This window comes from Hyla sarda, chromosome 4 (assembly GCF_029499605.1).
Source record: "Hyla sarda isolate aHylSar1 chromosome 4, aHylSar1.hap1, whole genome shotgun sequence".
Taxonomy (NCBI): Eukaryota; Metazoa; Chordata; class Amphibia; order Anura; family Hylidae; genus Hyla; species Hyla sarda.
The window spans coordinates 302,008,739-302,025,077 of NC_079192.1; the positions used below are offsets into that span (position 1 = coordinate 302,008,739).

The 16,339-nt window shown below is 41.8% G+C and overlaps 1 protein-coding gene and 1 long non-coding RNA gene across 5 annotated transcripts in view; one reads left to right on the top strand and one right to left on the bottom strand.

Annotated features, from left to right (window-relative positions):
• The window catches only part of LOC130369440 (uncharacterized), a 69,854-nt gene extending 56,940 nt beyond the window's left edge, over window positions 1-12,914 (bottom strand). Inside the window, exons 1-2 of one of the 2 annotated variants that reach the window (XR_008892754.1) lie at window positions 12,783-12,901; window positions 11,056-11,123 (exon numbers count right to left, since the gene is read on the bottom strand). This is a non-coding gene — a long non-coding RNA (uncharacterized LOC130369440). Of the gene's footprint in view, window positions 1-11,055; window positions 11,124-12,782 lie in introns of both variants that reach the window. The other variant, XR_008892755.1, reaches the window with a different exon arrangement.
• Window positions 1-16,339, top strand: part of UNC5A (unc-5 netrin receptor A) — a 420,372-nt gene that overhangs the window by 258,941 nt on the left and 145,092 nt on the right. The window lies entirely within an intron of this gene.

Consider the following 16,339-nt stretch of genomic DNA (forward strand, 5'->3'; position numbering starts at 1 on the left):
TGTGGGGGCTTGTTGGATTTGGTCCTTCCTACCCACACGCTGGGGTCCGGGACACACAAAGGTTGTTTTAAATTTCAAATAAACAAATGATGGCGCTGCTGGGCCTGGGTCTGTTAATTTCAAATTTTCTCATGGGTAGCACCCGCTATCCAAAATCTTTTTCAAAAATTTCTAAAATTGTGGTGTTTTTTGGGAGGGATTGTGAAGCCCTGGTGTGAACTCGTGCATCAGCCAACTCCAGGCTGTGTCATTCAGGCAATATATGGGTTACTGATGCCGCTGTGGGGCCTGGGTCTGGTAATTTCAAATGTTCTCATAGGTAACACACGTTATCCAAAATCTTCGGTTTAAATTTCTTAATTTATCTTTTAATCTCAGGGATTGTGAAGGCCTAGTGCCTACTCATGCTGCTGGCAACTCCGGGCTGTGCCATTCATCCACTATATGGTCTCCTCATGCTGCCAACACCTCCATGCTGTGTCATTCAGCCACTATATGATGTCCTCATGCTTCAGCCTCATCCAAGCTGTGTCATTCAGGCACCATATCGTGTCCTCATTCAAACAACACGTCCATGCTGTGTCATTCAGCCACTATATGGTGTCCTCATGCTGCCAACATGTCCAAGCTGTGTCATTAAGCCACTATATGGTCTCCTCATGCTGCCAACACCTCCATGCTGTGTCATTCAGCCACTATATGATGTCCTCATGCTTCAGCCTCATCCAAGCTGTGTCATTCAGGCACCATATCGTGTCCTCATTCAAACAACATGTCCATGCTGTGTCATTCAGCCACTATATGGTGTCCTCATGCTGCCAACATGTCCAAGCTGTGTCATTAAGCCACTATATGGTCTCCTCATGCTGACAACACCTCCAAGCTGTGTCATTCAGCCACTATATGGTGTCCTCATGCTGCCAACACCTCCACACTGTGCCATTCAGCCACCATATGGTGTCCTCATGCTGCCAACACCTCCATTCTGTGTCATTCAGCCACTATATGGTGTCCTCATGCTTCAGCCTCATCCAAGCTGTGTCATTCAGCCACTATACGGTGTCCTCATGCTGCCAACGCCTCCACACTGTGCCATTCAGCAACTATATGGTGTCCTCATGCTGCCAACACCTCCATTCTGTGTCATTGAGCCACTATATGGTGTCCTCATGCTTCAGCCTCATCCAAGCTGTGTCATTCAGCCACTATATGGTGTCCTCATGCTGCCAACACCTCCACGCTGTGCAATTCAGCCACTATATGGTGTCCTCATGCTGCCAACACCTCTACGCTGTCATTCAGTCACTATATGGTCTCCTGACACTGATGCCACCACCAGGCTCTGTCATTGTGCTGCTGTGCTGCAGTGATTCTAAAAGCGATGCCGGTAATCTGCATGTTATTCTGAATAACAGTATTATTTCACTAACCCAGACACTCCATATGCGTTTTAGAGCACAGCAAAGTGTTCTATACCCCTATAGAGGCTGTATGTAGGCTAGAAATAGCCTTTTTTAATATAGCTTTGCCGCGAAAAAATTCGGATCGAAAAGAACTTTTCCGGAAAATTTGGCGAATCGTCCGAATCGAATTTTTGAAAAGTTCGCTCATCTCTAATACAGACATTCAAGCAAATGAACAACAAGTGCTGTACCACAATTTATAAAGTGCTTAATAGAAAACATATCCCACTACTGGTATAAGTTTTCTTCCAATGATTTATAGAGCAGCAACATTTGCCCCTTGCTATGCTACACTTAATTTGGCTTCTCACAAGCCATTAAAGGAAGCACCTTTTTGCTACACTATTATCATTATCAGCTCTGCCCAATGTTTCTACCCCAAGAGGGACTCCGCTTTTTCTGTTTTTCCTTTCTTTCTAATCTAGATACCTATGTGATAGTGTACAGTAGTGTTGAGCGCGAATATTTGAAATGCTAATTTTTACCGCGAATATCGGTACTTTGCGATTTTGCAAATATTTAGAATATAGTGATATATATTCATAATGAAGAATATTTGTTTTTTTATGCAAATTTATGTGAATATTTATGCGAACATTCCAGACACTTCCAGACTGGACACTGATCCCTCCCTTCTTTTAGGTGAAAGATATAATTGCGCATTCACACTATGCGAATTTCATTACGAATTTTCGCATGAAAAAAAAGAGAATGAACATAGTGAATATGCGAATTTCGCAAACATAGGATGAATATTCATCCATAAATTGGCGAAATATCGCAAATTCAAATATGGACCCTGCCGCTCTTCACTAGTGTACAGCTCCACAATCAAAGATCAGAGGCACCTACAAGCAGTTGTTAACCCTTTTCCCAAGTGGTAAGGATGTAGTAGAAGACCAGACTTGCTTGACCATGGTATACAGGTCCATTTTTACACTGCAGGGTGGACACAAGCAGATGCTTGCTTCTTTGTTACATATGGTTACAGTTTCTCTGCAGACCACTATAACTTGGTATACTTGCCTATAATAACCTACTCACATGATAATGTTTCTGTGTAACTAGTATCAACTGACACAAAGGTTACTGGCTGTGACCATTATCTGTGCAAGTTTGCCAAGATCCATGTCATCTCCTCTTTGTGTACAATGGTCATATGAACATATATGTTTTCTGATTTTTTTGAATATGTAGAAATATTTTTTTGCTTTTCTCATGTGCACTCTTCTTGTCCTTGTTGCTGTATCACACTATATATGTATTATAATGTACATGGTCCTATCTACACCAATCTTTAACTATATATTATTTATTATAGCTTAATGAAGGACTCATGCCCAAAACATTGCAATTTTACAGAAGGACGCGTGGGTTATGTGAAGCGCTTTGATAGCACAGCTATAAACTTTTGTGACTTAGATCAATTTACTTTGCTAAAGCTATGTTTCCACTACATCACAGTGTGCCATCTTTCTATTCCTTGATTGTTTCCTTGGTTCTGGTGGGAAAGAGATGTACCTCCTGAGCTGGAACCTGTGCCTACATACATTCATATTATTCCAAAAGATATTAAATACAATAAAAAGTTGTGACTTTATGAAACCATCCAACAGATTTCCTTTAAATAAGACTTGATACAGAGGGGTACAAACCAGGTATGGCTTAAAAGCACCTACACAAGCCTACCTTTGGGTCTACTACTACTTTCTAACACTTCAACAGCAAATATATCACAGTGATTCATGCAGTTTGGCGCATATTTAGACCTGTTGGTCAGTTTACTTTGGACTTACATTTTGGGGGAGATGTATCAAAACCTGCCCAGAGGAAAAGTTGCCCAGTTGTCCATAGCAACCAATCAGCTTGCTTCTTTCATTTTTAACAAGGACTCAGCAAAATGAAAGAAGGAATTTGATTGGTTGATATGGACAACTGCACTACTCTTCTTTTGGGCAAGTTTTGATAAATCTCACCCTTTGTTCTTACATTTTGGCACCATTTTTTACGTATGATGTCACAATCAATTCACTCCCTTTTCCCACATAGCCATGCTTCTTTCCTTTTAAGCCATGCTTGTTGCCATGCTGAAGCAGGTCTAAAATGTGTCTGGGAAGAAATTATATGCAAAGCAGCCCACCAGAAGGAGACAGTACCCATCTGCAGACAGCTGTTTTGGGAAAATTGTACAGAGCAGGATGTTCTGGCTTGACTCATGAGAGGCCTTTCTCAAGGGTCAAAGGGGTATGAATTCTACTTGAGGAGAACACCATAACAGTGTGTGGAGATTCATAGGCCATGAGCACTCCAATGGAAATTCTGGATCTACAACACATAATAAATGTGGTATAAGGCATGCACACTGATATCATGGTGCAAGTTTTTCAAACATGTAGTAGAACTGCCCCATTGTGGTGGATCACCACGCTTGCAAAAGTTCCTCCTGCTGCTGATGCATGGCAGTGTAAATTCACTGATTCACAAACCAAAGTTCAGCTTTCCAATAGGACTGAATAAAACTTGAAGACAAGAAAACACATATAGCTATGATCAAGAATTATTGTCAGAAATGCGTAAGCTGAAATGGATTAATTCCTTCTTTTCTGTTTCATTTCTTTGTCTAGCATTATTTGATCCTGTCAGCTTTCTGACACATAGGTTTGCCTAGGAACTGAAAACCCATCACGGTTAGCTTTTTAAATCAAGACTTAAGGTGGGTTCACACCACAATTTTACTATACGGTTTCGGCATACAGTTTCATAAAAAAAACGTATGCATCCGTACAGAAAACCGTGCCCATAGGCTTCCCATTCAAAACCGTATTCAACATAATGTATACGGTTGTCTGCGTTTTTCAAACCATACGTTTTTTTACTTTTTTTTTCCGGACAGAAACCGTGGCCTACCACGGTTTTTGGTCCGGGTGAAAAACTTGATTAAACTGTATACGTTTTTTTTTTTTTTTTTACATGGGAGTCAATGTGCATACGGTTCCATTCGGTTTTCACCATACGGTTTTTCGTTTTGCTAAATTTTTTTCTTGGAATTTCAATCAAACAAGTAAAACTTCATTCATAATGGAGTGAAAAGTTAAAAACTTTTTTGTTTTTTCTAAAAAAAACGGATGCAACCGGACATCATTTTTCAAACCGTATACAGCTAAAAATTTGTATACACGTTTTGATACAGTTTAGTCAGGTTTTGAGGAATCTGTTTTTTGTTTTTTTTTTAGCAAAAACCTGATACAGAAACTGTATTGCAAAATACTTGGTGTGAACCCACCCTTAGCTGAATTTTCTAAAGTTTATATTAGATACAAAATGGCAGCATATGTTTCCATAGCCATTATGGAATACATACACAAACCTTTTTTATAGACATAACCATGAACAGTATGTTCGGTTTTCTGCCTTATCTACTTAGTTGTTCTGCCAGGGTGACCCATAATAGTACATAGACACAGATAACTACCACATCTAACAGGATTACTTGTAATTAATCATAACTTCCACAAACTACCAGTCTACAACTTCACAAAAATAACATTAGACAGATAAAGCGTATACAAACAGTGTAGCTTGGGTGGACAAGCTTCCTACACGACTTCAAAAGCCTAAAATTACTTTGTACTTTCATCAATTCACTGAAAGTTCTAGTGCAAAACACCTCTCGCCCCTAAGGGTTGTTAGTATATTAAAAAGTAAACCTCATTGGATTAAGAGTACAAGTCAAGGTTAACATTCTTTTTCCCCAATAACACATAATGTACAAAGCTATAAAATATTATTAGATTGCATGACTCTTTATAGTCTTCCTTGGACCAAATAATCTACCATCTTTTTCACGTTATTCCTTCTCTCAAATCCCTGCTGTCCCCACTTTCCGGTTCACTTGTTTGCCTACTTTGTTTCTAGCTCGCAGGTTTTTGCTTGTCCTGTAACAAGTTCATTACAGCATCGTGGTGAGGTTGACCTGTGGGGTCTTGACACTCTCATCTCTGGTGTTAGAGGGATATACATTTACTATGACTCACAGGGGGTCACAGGGGCACTAATCCTGCTCTGAAGCCTTTCTACTGGTTACCAATACACATGAACATTAGTGGTGGTCAATGTTATGCTTTCGGTAGACTAAAGCCCACAGTAGAAGTCGTATAAGACGCACTTTTTCTTCCCCAAAACTGGGGGGGAAATGTTGGTGCGTCTTATAAGGCGAATACACACCTATTGCGGCAGTCCCTGCGGCCATCAACGGCTGGGTGATCGCGGTGATGCCCTGTATTAACCCTTCAGACGCGGCGATCAAAGCAGACCGCCGCATCTGAAGCGAAAATAACACTAACCCGGCTGTTCGGGACCGCCGCGGTGAAATCGCGGCGTCCCGAACAGCTTACAGGACACCGGGAGGGACCTTACCTGCCTCCTCAGTGTCTGCTCCGTGCCGGAATCCCCTGCATGGCTGGCGCTCTCCTTCGTCGTCATCACGTCGTCGCGCATGCTGTTCCATCATCCAATAGGAGCGGCGTGCGTAGCGACATCATGGCGGCGACGGAGAGCGAGGATAACCGGCAGCAGAGACGTTCCGGTGCGACAGGGACACCCTGGGGTCGCGGCGACAGCGATGCAGGGCGACATCCAGGGCAGCGGTGACGAGCAGTGACGGGTCCGGAGCGGCGGGGAGATGTGAGTATTACCTCCTATACCAGTGGTCTTCAACCTGCGGACCTCCAGATGTTGCAAAACTACAACTCCCAGCATGCTGGGAGTTGTAGTTTTGCAACATCTGAAGGTCCGCAGGTTGAAGATCACTCTCCTATACTTTACATTGTATTTGGGTCAGAATCTTTATTTTCTAGATTTTTATCCCATAAAATGAGGTGCGTCTTATATGACGAAAAATACGGTACTTCTATTTGGTAGACGTAAATAGTGAATCTTTCCTGTATGGCTTCTCCCAAAAAATCTGCAGCCAAAATGATTTCTAGAGATGAGTGGAATGCTGATAACTTATTTTACCAGCATAAAAGAATATTGAGAGCAGAAAATGAGTAATTATATTGTATTTTAATGGCTTATACAATTCCTTAGTAGTAAAAATGTATGTCAGAATACAAGGTATTGCTTGTCTTTATTACATCAGACCAGTGTACTACAAGCTTTTGCATGGTGTGCGGAGATCTATACAACAGAAAGGTCATATCTGCCTTGTAACATACTAGAGTATTTACTTTAGTCATTCTAACAAGAGCTACATGTATCCGAACTCTAAGACGTATAATTTCGTTTAATAGATCTGAGCTAACTAGTGTTGCTCGCGAATATTCGCGATGCAAGTTTTATTCGCGAATATCGCACTATATATTCGTAATTACAAATATTCATTTTTATTTTTTTTCCCACAGTACACATCACAGTCATCATCCCTCTCTGCTTCCAGCTTGTGTGGTGTAAAGAAGGCTCTAATACTATTGTGTGAGACTGGTGTGGGAATTTTCGCATATGGGAAAATTTGCATATGCAAATATTCGCATATGGCGAATTTTCACGTATGAAAATTTTTTATATGCTAATTTTCGCATATGATCATTTTCGTATACGCAAATGTTCGCATATGCGAAAATAAAACGTGTATATTACAAATATGCGAATTTAGCGAATATATGACGAATATTCGTCCATATATTCGCGAAATATCGCGAATTCGAATATGGCCTATGCCGCTCAACACTAGAGCTAACCACAGTGTAAGCAACAACATGCCTGCTCCCTATCATAACTCCATGCCATGATATTTCTAAAACCCAGTGAACAAAGTGATCTTGCTCAGGGTTGAAGATTACAAAATATAACACAGTGATCTGGAATGTTAGGTGTTAAATGATTTAGACTGAACACAGATGTGAACAGAGGGATCAATTCAGTCTATCAGAAGTGTGTAGATTGTAAGCTCTCGGATACAGAATTTTTAGCTAAGTGACATTACTATAAATTTAGTGTTGGGCGCGAATATTCGCATTTCAAATTTTTATCACGAATTTGTGAATATTGTGAATATATTCGCTATATATTCAAAATTGTGAATATTCATTTTTTCCGCATATGCGCATATTCACATATGTGAATGTGCGCATATGCGCATATTCGCTTATGTGAATATTCGCATATGTGAATATTTGCATATGTGAATATTCGCACGTGCTAATATTCGCATATGTGAATATTGCATATTACTTCTTTTCACTTGTGGGCCAATTAGAATGATGCAAATACACTTGTCAGAGGTTATCAACAACATCCCTAGCAACCAATAGTAAAGTTGCCCACCCCCTCACTGTTTTCCTCCGCCAATACGCGAATATGCGAATATATCGAATACGCGAAATTCGCAAATATAGGATGAATATTCGTCTATATATTCGCGAAATATCGCGAATTCGAATATGGGCAATGTCGCTCATCACTAAAATTTACATCCAAACACTTGATTTCTGGCCATTAGGTGGGAACATCACTGACTTTTTTTTAATATATAAGGAAATGTTGTAGGAAGGAATTTCAGATTCTGTTATTAGAGGCATCATTTACTCTTCTTTTCAAGGCTGTATTTAGTGAATTCTTGTTGAAGGGGTACTCCACTGGAAAACATTTTTTTTTTCTTTATGAACTGTTGCCAGAAAGTTAAACAGATTTATAAATTACTTCTATTTAAAAATCTTAATTCTTCCAGTACTTATTAGCTGCTTTATGCTTCAGAGGAAGATTTTTTCTTTTTGAATTTCCATTCTGTTTGACCACAGGGCTCTCAGCTGACATCTCTGTCCATGTCAGGAACAAACCCCCATAGCAAACCTATCCTGCTCTCGACAGTTCCTAAAATGGACAGAGGTATCGGCAGAGAGCACTGTGGTCAGAAAAAAAGGAAATTAAAAAAGAAAAGAACTTCCTGTGGATCATACAGCAGCTAAGTACTGGAAGGATTAAGACTTTTTAATAGAAGTAATTTACTAATCTGTTTAACTTTCTGGCACTAGCTGATTTAAAGAAAAAAAATTTCCAGTGAAGTTAAGTATTTTTGGGGGAAATTAAATAAGTAGATAATATGTCTCAATCAAGTGCAAAGTTATACAGCCCAGGTGATCCATGATTCTTTAGTCAGTCTAAAGATAGTTGTCAACCAAATAGCCATATCCCCCCTCCCCCCCATAAACATTTTTTTTGCATGGAAGGAGAATAAAGAAATGGATTAGTTGAAATCCAGCATGCCTGATCCTCACTCCCCGTGACATCTGCCATTTCGAGGCCTCACTATCTATTAGATAGTCTTGTACATGGCCTAACCGTGAAACAGATTTCTATGGCTTACAAACAATTGTTTTGTTTCTAGAGACACAGCTTATCAGTACAAGCCCTTACCTTACAGGGAAAATCCAGTCTGAAAGAGCTAAGATTTGTTTTATTAGACCACAAGACGCTCATACTTCTCCGGTACCAAATCAATGCCCATTGTAGAATGGATCAAGGAAGGTATTCCAAACTATAAGTACATAAAGAAAAAATAGAGCAGCTCACCGCCCTGTAGAAGTAGCCACTGGAAGGGTAGTTGGTGGAGGAGCACGGATGCAGATCAAGCCGTGTAGCCAGTTGCAATAGAATCCAGGAAGGAAAAGGAAATCCAGCTCCCCCAAAAAATATGGAATAACGGTATAAAAACACAAAAAATGTATTTCATCCTCTAAAAATCAATGAGATGGTGAGAATTAAAAGCATAGATGAAACGCTGACGCGTTTCGAACCATATGGTTTTTAGTAATGGCACCATGTTCCAAACTATGCTTTGATAAGAGTGCAGCCCACAACCGTACATTGCTTTCTGTTAATTTAAACCTACCGTATATACTCGAGTATAAACTGTCCAGAATATAAGCCGAGGCCCCTAATTTCACTCCAAAAACCCAGGAACAGTTATTGACTCGACTACAAGCCTAGAGTGGGAAATACATCATCCCCCCCAGTCATCATCCAGACTCCCATCATTAACACCCCGTCATCATCACCCTGTCATTATCACCCTCATCATTATCACCTTGTCATTATTCCCCTTTTCATCATCCCCCCCCCCCTTCATCATCACCGCCTGTCACCAGTGGTCTTCAACCTGCGGACCTCCAAATGTTGCAAAACTATAACTCCATCGGCTGTCCGGGCATGCTGGGAGTTGTAGTTTTGAAACATCTGGAGGTCCGCAAGTTGAAAACCAGATCATCCAGACCCCCTTTTGTTTTCTACTCACCTCCCCTCGGTGGGAAGGAAGGGTGAGCTGGTCTGGGCCATCTATATTCGACTACCTGTGCTGCAGGGACCGTCCGGTGGGGAGGGTTAGTCGTTCCGGGCTGTCCGTCTTCACTGGGAGGCCCTCTTCTCTGCTCTAGGCTGTCCCCGGACTAGTGACGTTGCCTTCATGACGACGCGCAGGGATGTCCGCGCGCAGCAAACGTCCGTGACGTCCCTGCACATGAACATCCCTGCGCAGTGGCGTCAATTCAGCGTCACTAGTTCGGGCCGGCCCGAAGCGGAGAAGAGGGCCTCCCAGTGAAGATGGACAGCCCGAAACGACTAACCCTCCCCACCGGACAGCAAGATTTGAAATCTAGATGTGAATACCATATATACTCGCGTATAAGCTGAGGGGGGCGTTTTCAGCACAAACAATCGTGCTGAAAAACTCGGCTTATACTCGAGTATATACAGTATTTACATCAAGATTTCAAATCTTGACAATTTTACATGCAATATAACTAAGTATTTCAAGTTTAAAGGGGTACTCTGCTCCAACCTCTGGGGACCCCCACGATCTCCCTGCTGCACCCAACGTTCGCTGAGAGCGTCGGGTGCAGAATCGGAGCACCGGAGGCTTTTGACGTCACGGCCACGCCCCATGAAGTCTCGGCCACACCCCCTCAATGCAAGTCTATGGGAGGGAGCGTGATGGTCTTTGGATAGGGGATAAGATGTCTAGGGGTGGAGTACCCCTTTAGGATAAATTCACACACAGGATCCGATGCAGATTTGAAGTTGTAAATTTCACAGTTGCGGATTTGAAGTTGTGGAATCTGCAAGTGGGGATCCACAACTTTGGCTTTTACTAGGCAAGTCTTATGTACTTTTGACTGCTCTGTAAAATCTGCAACTGGTTGTTGAGACCCCCCTAATACTTTGAGAGAAAAGGATGCATTACTACTCACAAAAGATCTATGGTCAGTCAAAAAAAAAATGGATTTCCATTTATAGCCTTAATTTCTATGATTCCAAAACTATACTTTTATTGGATTGACCACAGGTCCCCTTTTAGCATTATAGCTCCTCTACTGATGACTCTCTTAGCCACCTGCTCAGAGCACAGCCCAAATCCCTTTAATCTCCAGGTCAGTGGGGGTCATAAAAGGTTAGACCCCCTAAGTTCATCATGCCATGCCATGTTATACACTAATTGTATTCATGTATTCTTAACATTATCACAGTTTCAAAGGGTTGTTTAGTGTCAGAAACTTTTGCTATGGTCTCAGACTAGCTTAAAAAAAAAAGTTATACTCACCTGTATATTCCCTGTAACTGCAGTCCTGATCTTGTCTGGTCCGACTGATCTGAACTTCCTGTTTTTATCTGGAGACACGGATATGCCTGCTTAGCCAATCACTGGTTGAGGAGGGTTATCGCTATACACAGTGATTGGCTAACCAGCCTTTCCTATGTGGTGCTGGATGACCTCCTTAAGCTTTTGCTATACCAGAATCATGCATATAAACAAAAATAATAATAATAATAATAATAACAATGCAAAAACAATTGGAAGAGGTACTAATATCGGTGTATGCTCTTTTGGCATTCAGCTGGCTTTTAGAAAGTTATGGGTACATCATGGTACACGTGAGAATACTTTTAATGTAAATTTACCTGTATGTCCAAGTAATCCTATTCTCTAGTAACTAGTTGCTAGTAAATAGTTATCCCAGTTACTCAATAAAGGCAATATCATGTAGAGTTATCCAATAAATGAGAAAAAGTAAGTTCCGAGCACTCACCTCTAAAAACTTCAAATTTTATTCAATCATGTTAAATTGCAGACTTTGTCCTGGCAAGTGAGAAAAAAAAAAAACACGCCATAGCCGGGCGTAAACAAGGCTACGAGCCGTTTCGCGGTATTCCCCGCTTCCTCTGGCCAGAGGAAGCGGGAAATACCACAAAACGGTTCCGTCGCCTTAACATGATTGAATAAAATTTGAAGTTTTTAGAGGTGAGTGCTCGGAACTTACTTTTTCTCATTTATTGGATTACAGTTATATGCTAATATTCTTAGCTCCTTGCACCCCTCAATTTTTTGCTGTGACTCCCCCATCCTATATTGAATTGTTTACTGTTTAGCCTAGCGTCCAGTGGTGCCACCCACATCTTTCCTCTATTTGTGCCTAGCATGTAGAGTTAGTTGTTCTTTACTCTACTTTTATGTAGATTAGCAGGTTATGACTGTGTGCTAATAAACAACTTTTATAACAATCCCCTTTTCTATACTTTATTTCTGCACTTTCAGACACAGTAAAGTACAGTACTGAAATCATTTCTTTTCCCTCCCATCCATACTTCTACTCTTTTAACCACCCACAGTTAGTTCCAGCATCATTAACCTCTTCCCTGCTCATGGAGGCGCTTCAAAGTCCTGCTTCATTAGCGGCATCCCAAATCGCCACATAAGAAGATACAATATTTACCTCTGGAGATTTCTAGGTCTCTGTTTTATCTTCTCTAATCTGCCGACCATTGCATCATTAACTCCTTCGCCGCTAGAGAGCGACAATTATTGCTCCATTAATCCAAAACTATACTTAGGCTTTACAACTTTTTCATTGCATTTAATACAATGAAGAAAATAAACAATCTGTTTATTTGTAATGAGTCCCTTTCGACCCAGATATTGTCCCCTCTATTACTGATATTATGATAAGTGGTAGGCTTGGATTCCTTTTACAGGGAATGTGTCACCATTCTTTTTTTTTTATCTGTTCTTATTTTCTGATTGTAGGCTACATAACTATGAGGGCAGCCACATTGAGCTGCTGCTCTGCTCTGTTAACAGTAATTCAGAGAATGGTGGGTTGGTGGTCCAATGGAAGATGGCTTCATTCATTGTGTGATGGGTTACTGTAGTGCAGCTCCCAGTAAAGTGAAATTTACTCTTTAATGATGCAGCCTATTTGGCCTTAAAGGGGTTATCTGGAGATCTATAAAAGAATAATAATATAAACAAATGGTGTGAATTATACTCACCTAGGCTCTCTGGCATGTCTCAGTTCTCCTTGTTGCACCACCTACCTCCTGATGTCTCCCTGGACTTTTTCTTATTCTTTCTCCTGTACACTACACTTCCCAGCAGTCCTCGCTTTCCCTGCCAGCCTGTCGGGTACTCTCCCACCCTTTCTAAACCCAGTCCTGCTCTCCTTTGTGACATCATTCTTGAAGCAGTGACATCATAATGGGGACTGGCCTACCCGGAGATGAATGACGTGGTCTTCGTGTCAGACTGAGTGGACCAGAGAGTAAAAGAGTTCTACAGGAGACAAAGTGAATGCCAGAAGATATTTTTTGCACTTCCTGGCTAAATGTTAGTCTGGGAAGTAGGAAAACCAGATTGAAACAGTAAAACCTGTATTACAACAGTAATAGACATGTACATTTAGTTTTTTTCCTCCTCACCTTCTAATAGCCATAGGTCTTCAGATTTTTTATCTACAGGGCTATATAAGAGCTTGTTTTATCACCCAGATCTACAACAAAACAAAAAAATGATATACTTTGTATCAAGAGACAGAAAGCTTGCTTGCACTGCTAACTCCATGGTTGGCGACTCTCACTATTTATGTAACTGTGACTTGTATCAGAGTAAATGGACGGAATTGGTGGTGCTCATGTGGGGAAATGCAGATCCATAAACGATAATAAGGGGGTGTCTTGGACCCCAATCCCCCTGACTGGATAGGAGTGAGGTGGCAGGGGTGCCACCCCTCCTAACCCTGCTATTGGTCGGTCAGAAGCGACCGACCAATAGCAGATCGGGGGCAGGGGGGTTTAAAGTTTAGTTTCCCTGCTCTGCCCACCCACAGTAGTAAGGGCAGAGCGGGGGGAACTGTGATGTGAGCGGCGGCGGTGGAGGTCCCTTACCTGGTGCCGATCGGCGGAGGCGGGCGGCGATCCTCCAGCTTGCACGGCGTGTGGCAATCCTGCTGCAGGAGGTTAGTAGTTGCCTAGCAACATCTGCAGGGCGACAGTATGGAGTGTGAATATACCTTGTACATGTTCTGTTACCTAACTCAGTATTTTCCAATCAGTGTGCCTCCAGCTGTTGCAAAACTACAACTCCCAGCATGTACTGATCGCCGAAGGAGCTGGAGGCCCGCAACTACAACTCCCAGCATGCAGAGACAGCCTTTTGCTGTTCGTACATGCTGAGTGTTGTAGTTTTGCAAGATTTTGAGGGCCATGATTTCAAGACCACCACACAGTGATCTGCAAACTGTAGCCCTCCAGATGTTGAAACTACAACTCCCAGCATGCCCAGACAGCTGTTTGCTGTGTTGGCATGCTGGGATTTGTAGTGTTGCAAGATTTAGAGGGGTACAGTTTGGAGATCACTGAACAGTGGTCTGTTAACTGTGGCCCTCTAGATCTTGCAAAACTACAACTCCCAGCATGCCGACATGGTAGTTTGCTTTCTGCGAATGCTGGGATTTGTAGATTTGCAACATCTGGAGGGCCACAGTTTGCAGATCACTGAGTGGTGGTCTTGAAATCATGGCCCTCAAAATCTTGCAAAACTACAACACTCAGCATGTACGAACAGCAAAAGGCTGTCTCTGCATGCTGGGAGTTGTAGTTGCGGGCCTCCAGCTCCTTCGGCGATCAGTACATGCTGGGAGTTGTAGTTTTGCAACAGCTGGAGGCACACTGATTGGAAAATACTGAGTTAGGTAACAGAACATGTACAAGGTATATTCACACTGGCGGCTTTACAGTGAGTTCCCTGCTTCAAGTTTTAGCTGCAGCAAATTTTCCGCCGCAGCTCAAACTCCTAGCGGGAAACTTACCATAAACCCGTCCGTGTGAATGTACCCTAAAAACACTACACTAACACAAAATGAATGGTAAAACACTACATATACACCCTCGCCTCCCCCTCCCCCCCCAATAAAAATGAAAAATGTAACGTACAGCAGTGTTTCCAAAACGGAGCCTCCAGCTGTTGCAAAACAACAACTCCCAGCATTTCTGGACAGCCACGGACAGGGAATCACTGGCGTAGAATATTTTTCATAGCGGAGCCAATTGTAATGCTTGCATCAGAGTTCACTCCTATGCAAATCCCTAATTTAGGCCTCAAATGCGTATGGTGCTCTCTCACTTCAGGGCCCTTTCGTATTTCAAGGAAACATTTTAGCACATATGGGGTATTTCCGTACTTCCGCAAAAATAAAAAGGATGCAGTAGTGAATGAAAAATTTCATTTAACAAAATTTATATATTTAATAACAAAAATGTTATTCATTGTTAATAAAGTGTGTGTGTTTCACTTTTTTCTCTATTTTTAAAATTTTTAAGGTAGTACTACTACTCCCAGCATGGAACAGACTGTTCCATAATGGGAGTAGTAGTACCTTTACTAGACTTCTATGGGAGAAAAATGCCACGATTTTGGGAAAAAAAACGCCAGTGGCTCAACATGCTGCGATTTTGGAAAACCGCCAAGGAGCTGAAAAACGCCAAAAAAAAGAGTCAAAAAACACCAAAAGGATTAAAAAAAACGCCAAAGTGAAAAACGCCAAGGGGAATAAGAATTTTGCCATTTCTCATTGATTTACAGCTAACATCTGACCGCAGCATTTTTGGGCCAAAAAAACGCCATGCGGCAGAATTGGTGTTTTTCTTGGTGTTTTTCCCAAAAAAATAAACAAGTAGAAACGTAACCTAAAACTGGCAGTTTCGACCAACTTTTTTTTCTAATTTGTTTGTTGGATGTAAAGAGACACAACAGGAATTGGTTTCCATGGAATTTAAAAATTATAAAAAATCTTTTAGTAATTACAAAGATGATTCAACAAACCCAAATCTAATGAATTGTCTGTCATTTAGTCTTATAGGTTCTTCTTTCCAATTGTGAGAATTTTCCAGAACGACTTTTCTTTTACTTGGGAAGAGGAACAACTTTTCATTTGTTTGGGAAGAGGAACGACTTTTCCTTTGCTTGGGGAGAGGAACAGCTTTTCCTTTACTTGGGAAGAGGAAAGACTTTAACGCTGCTGGATGTGGATTTTCTGACCTGTGTGGCACATGACGCGGGCCGTATCGGGGAGCGGAGTCTAAGGTACCGCTGATCTTCACCAGAGCCCACTGCAAGGCAGGATGGGCTTGCTGCGGCAAGCGACACCCAGGTTGCTACCCCCGACACGTCTCGACCACACAGGTAGCTGGGCAAAGACTTGGTACAGAAGGATGAGGCAGAGGCATAGTCGGACTTAGCAGAAGGTCAAGGCAGACGGCAAAGATGCGTAGTCAAATAATGCAGCAAAAGGGTCAATATACATGGGCAAGGCAACAGACAGTAAGGTACACTTAATCTCAGGATAGGGGCACTGAAGATTTGGCAGAGAAGAGTGGGAGGTGCATGAACTTAAAGAATAGCCTCAGGTGTAACACATAATGATGGGCGTACTGGCCCTTTAAATTTCAAAGCTCCGGTGCGCGTGCCCTAGGAGACGGGGACACGCACGCCAGAACTGAGAAGCAGAGGAGCATGGTAAATGATGGGCTGGGACTCGCATGCGGGCACGTCC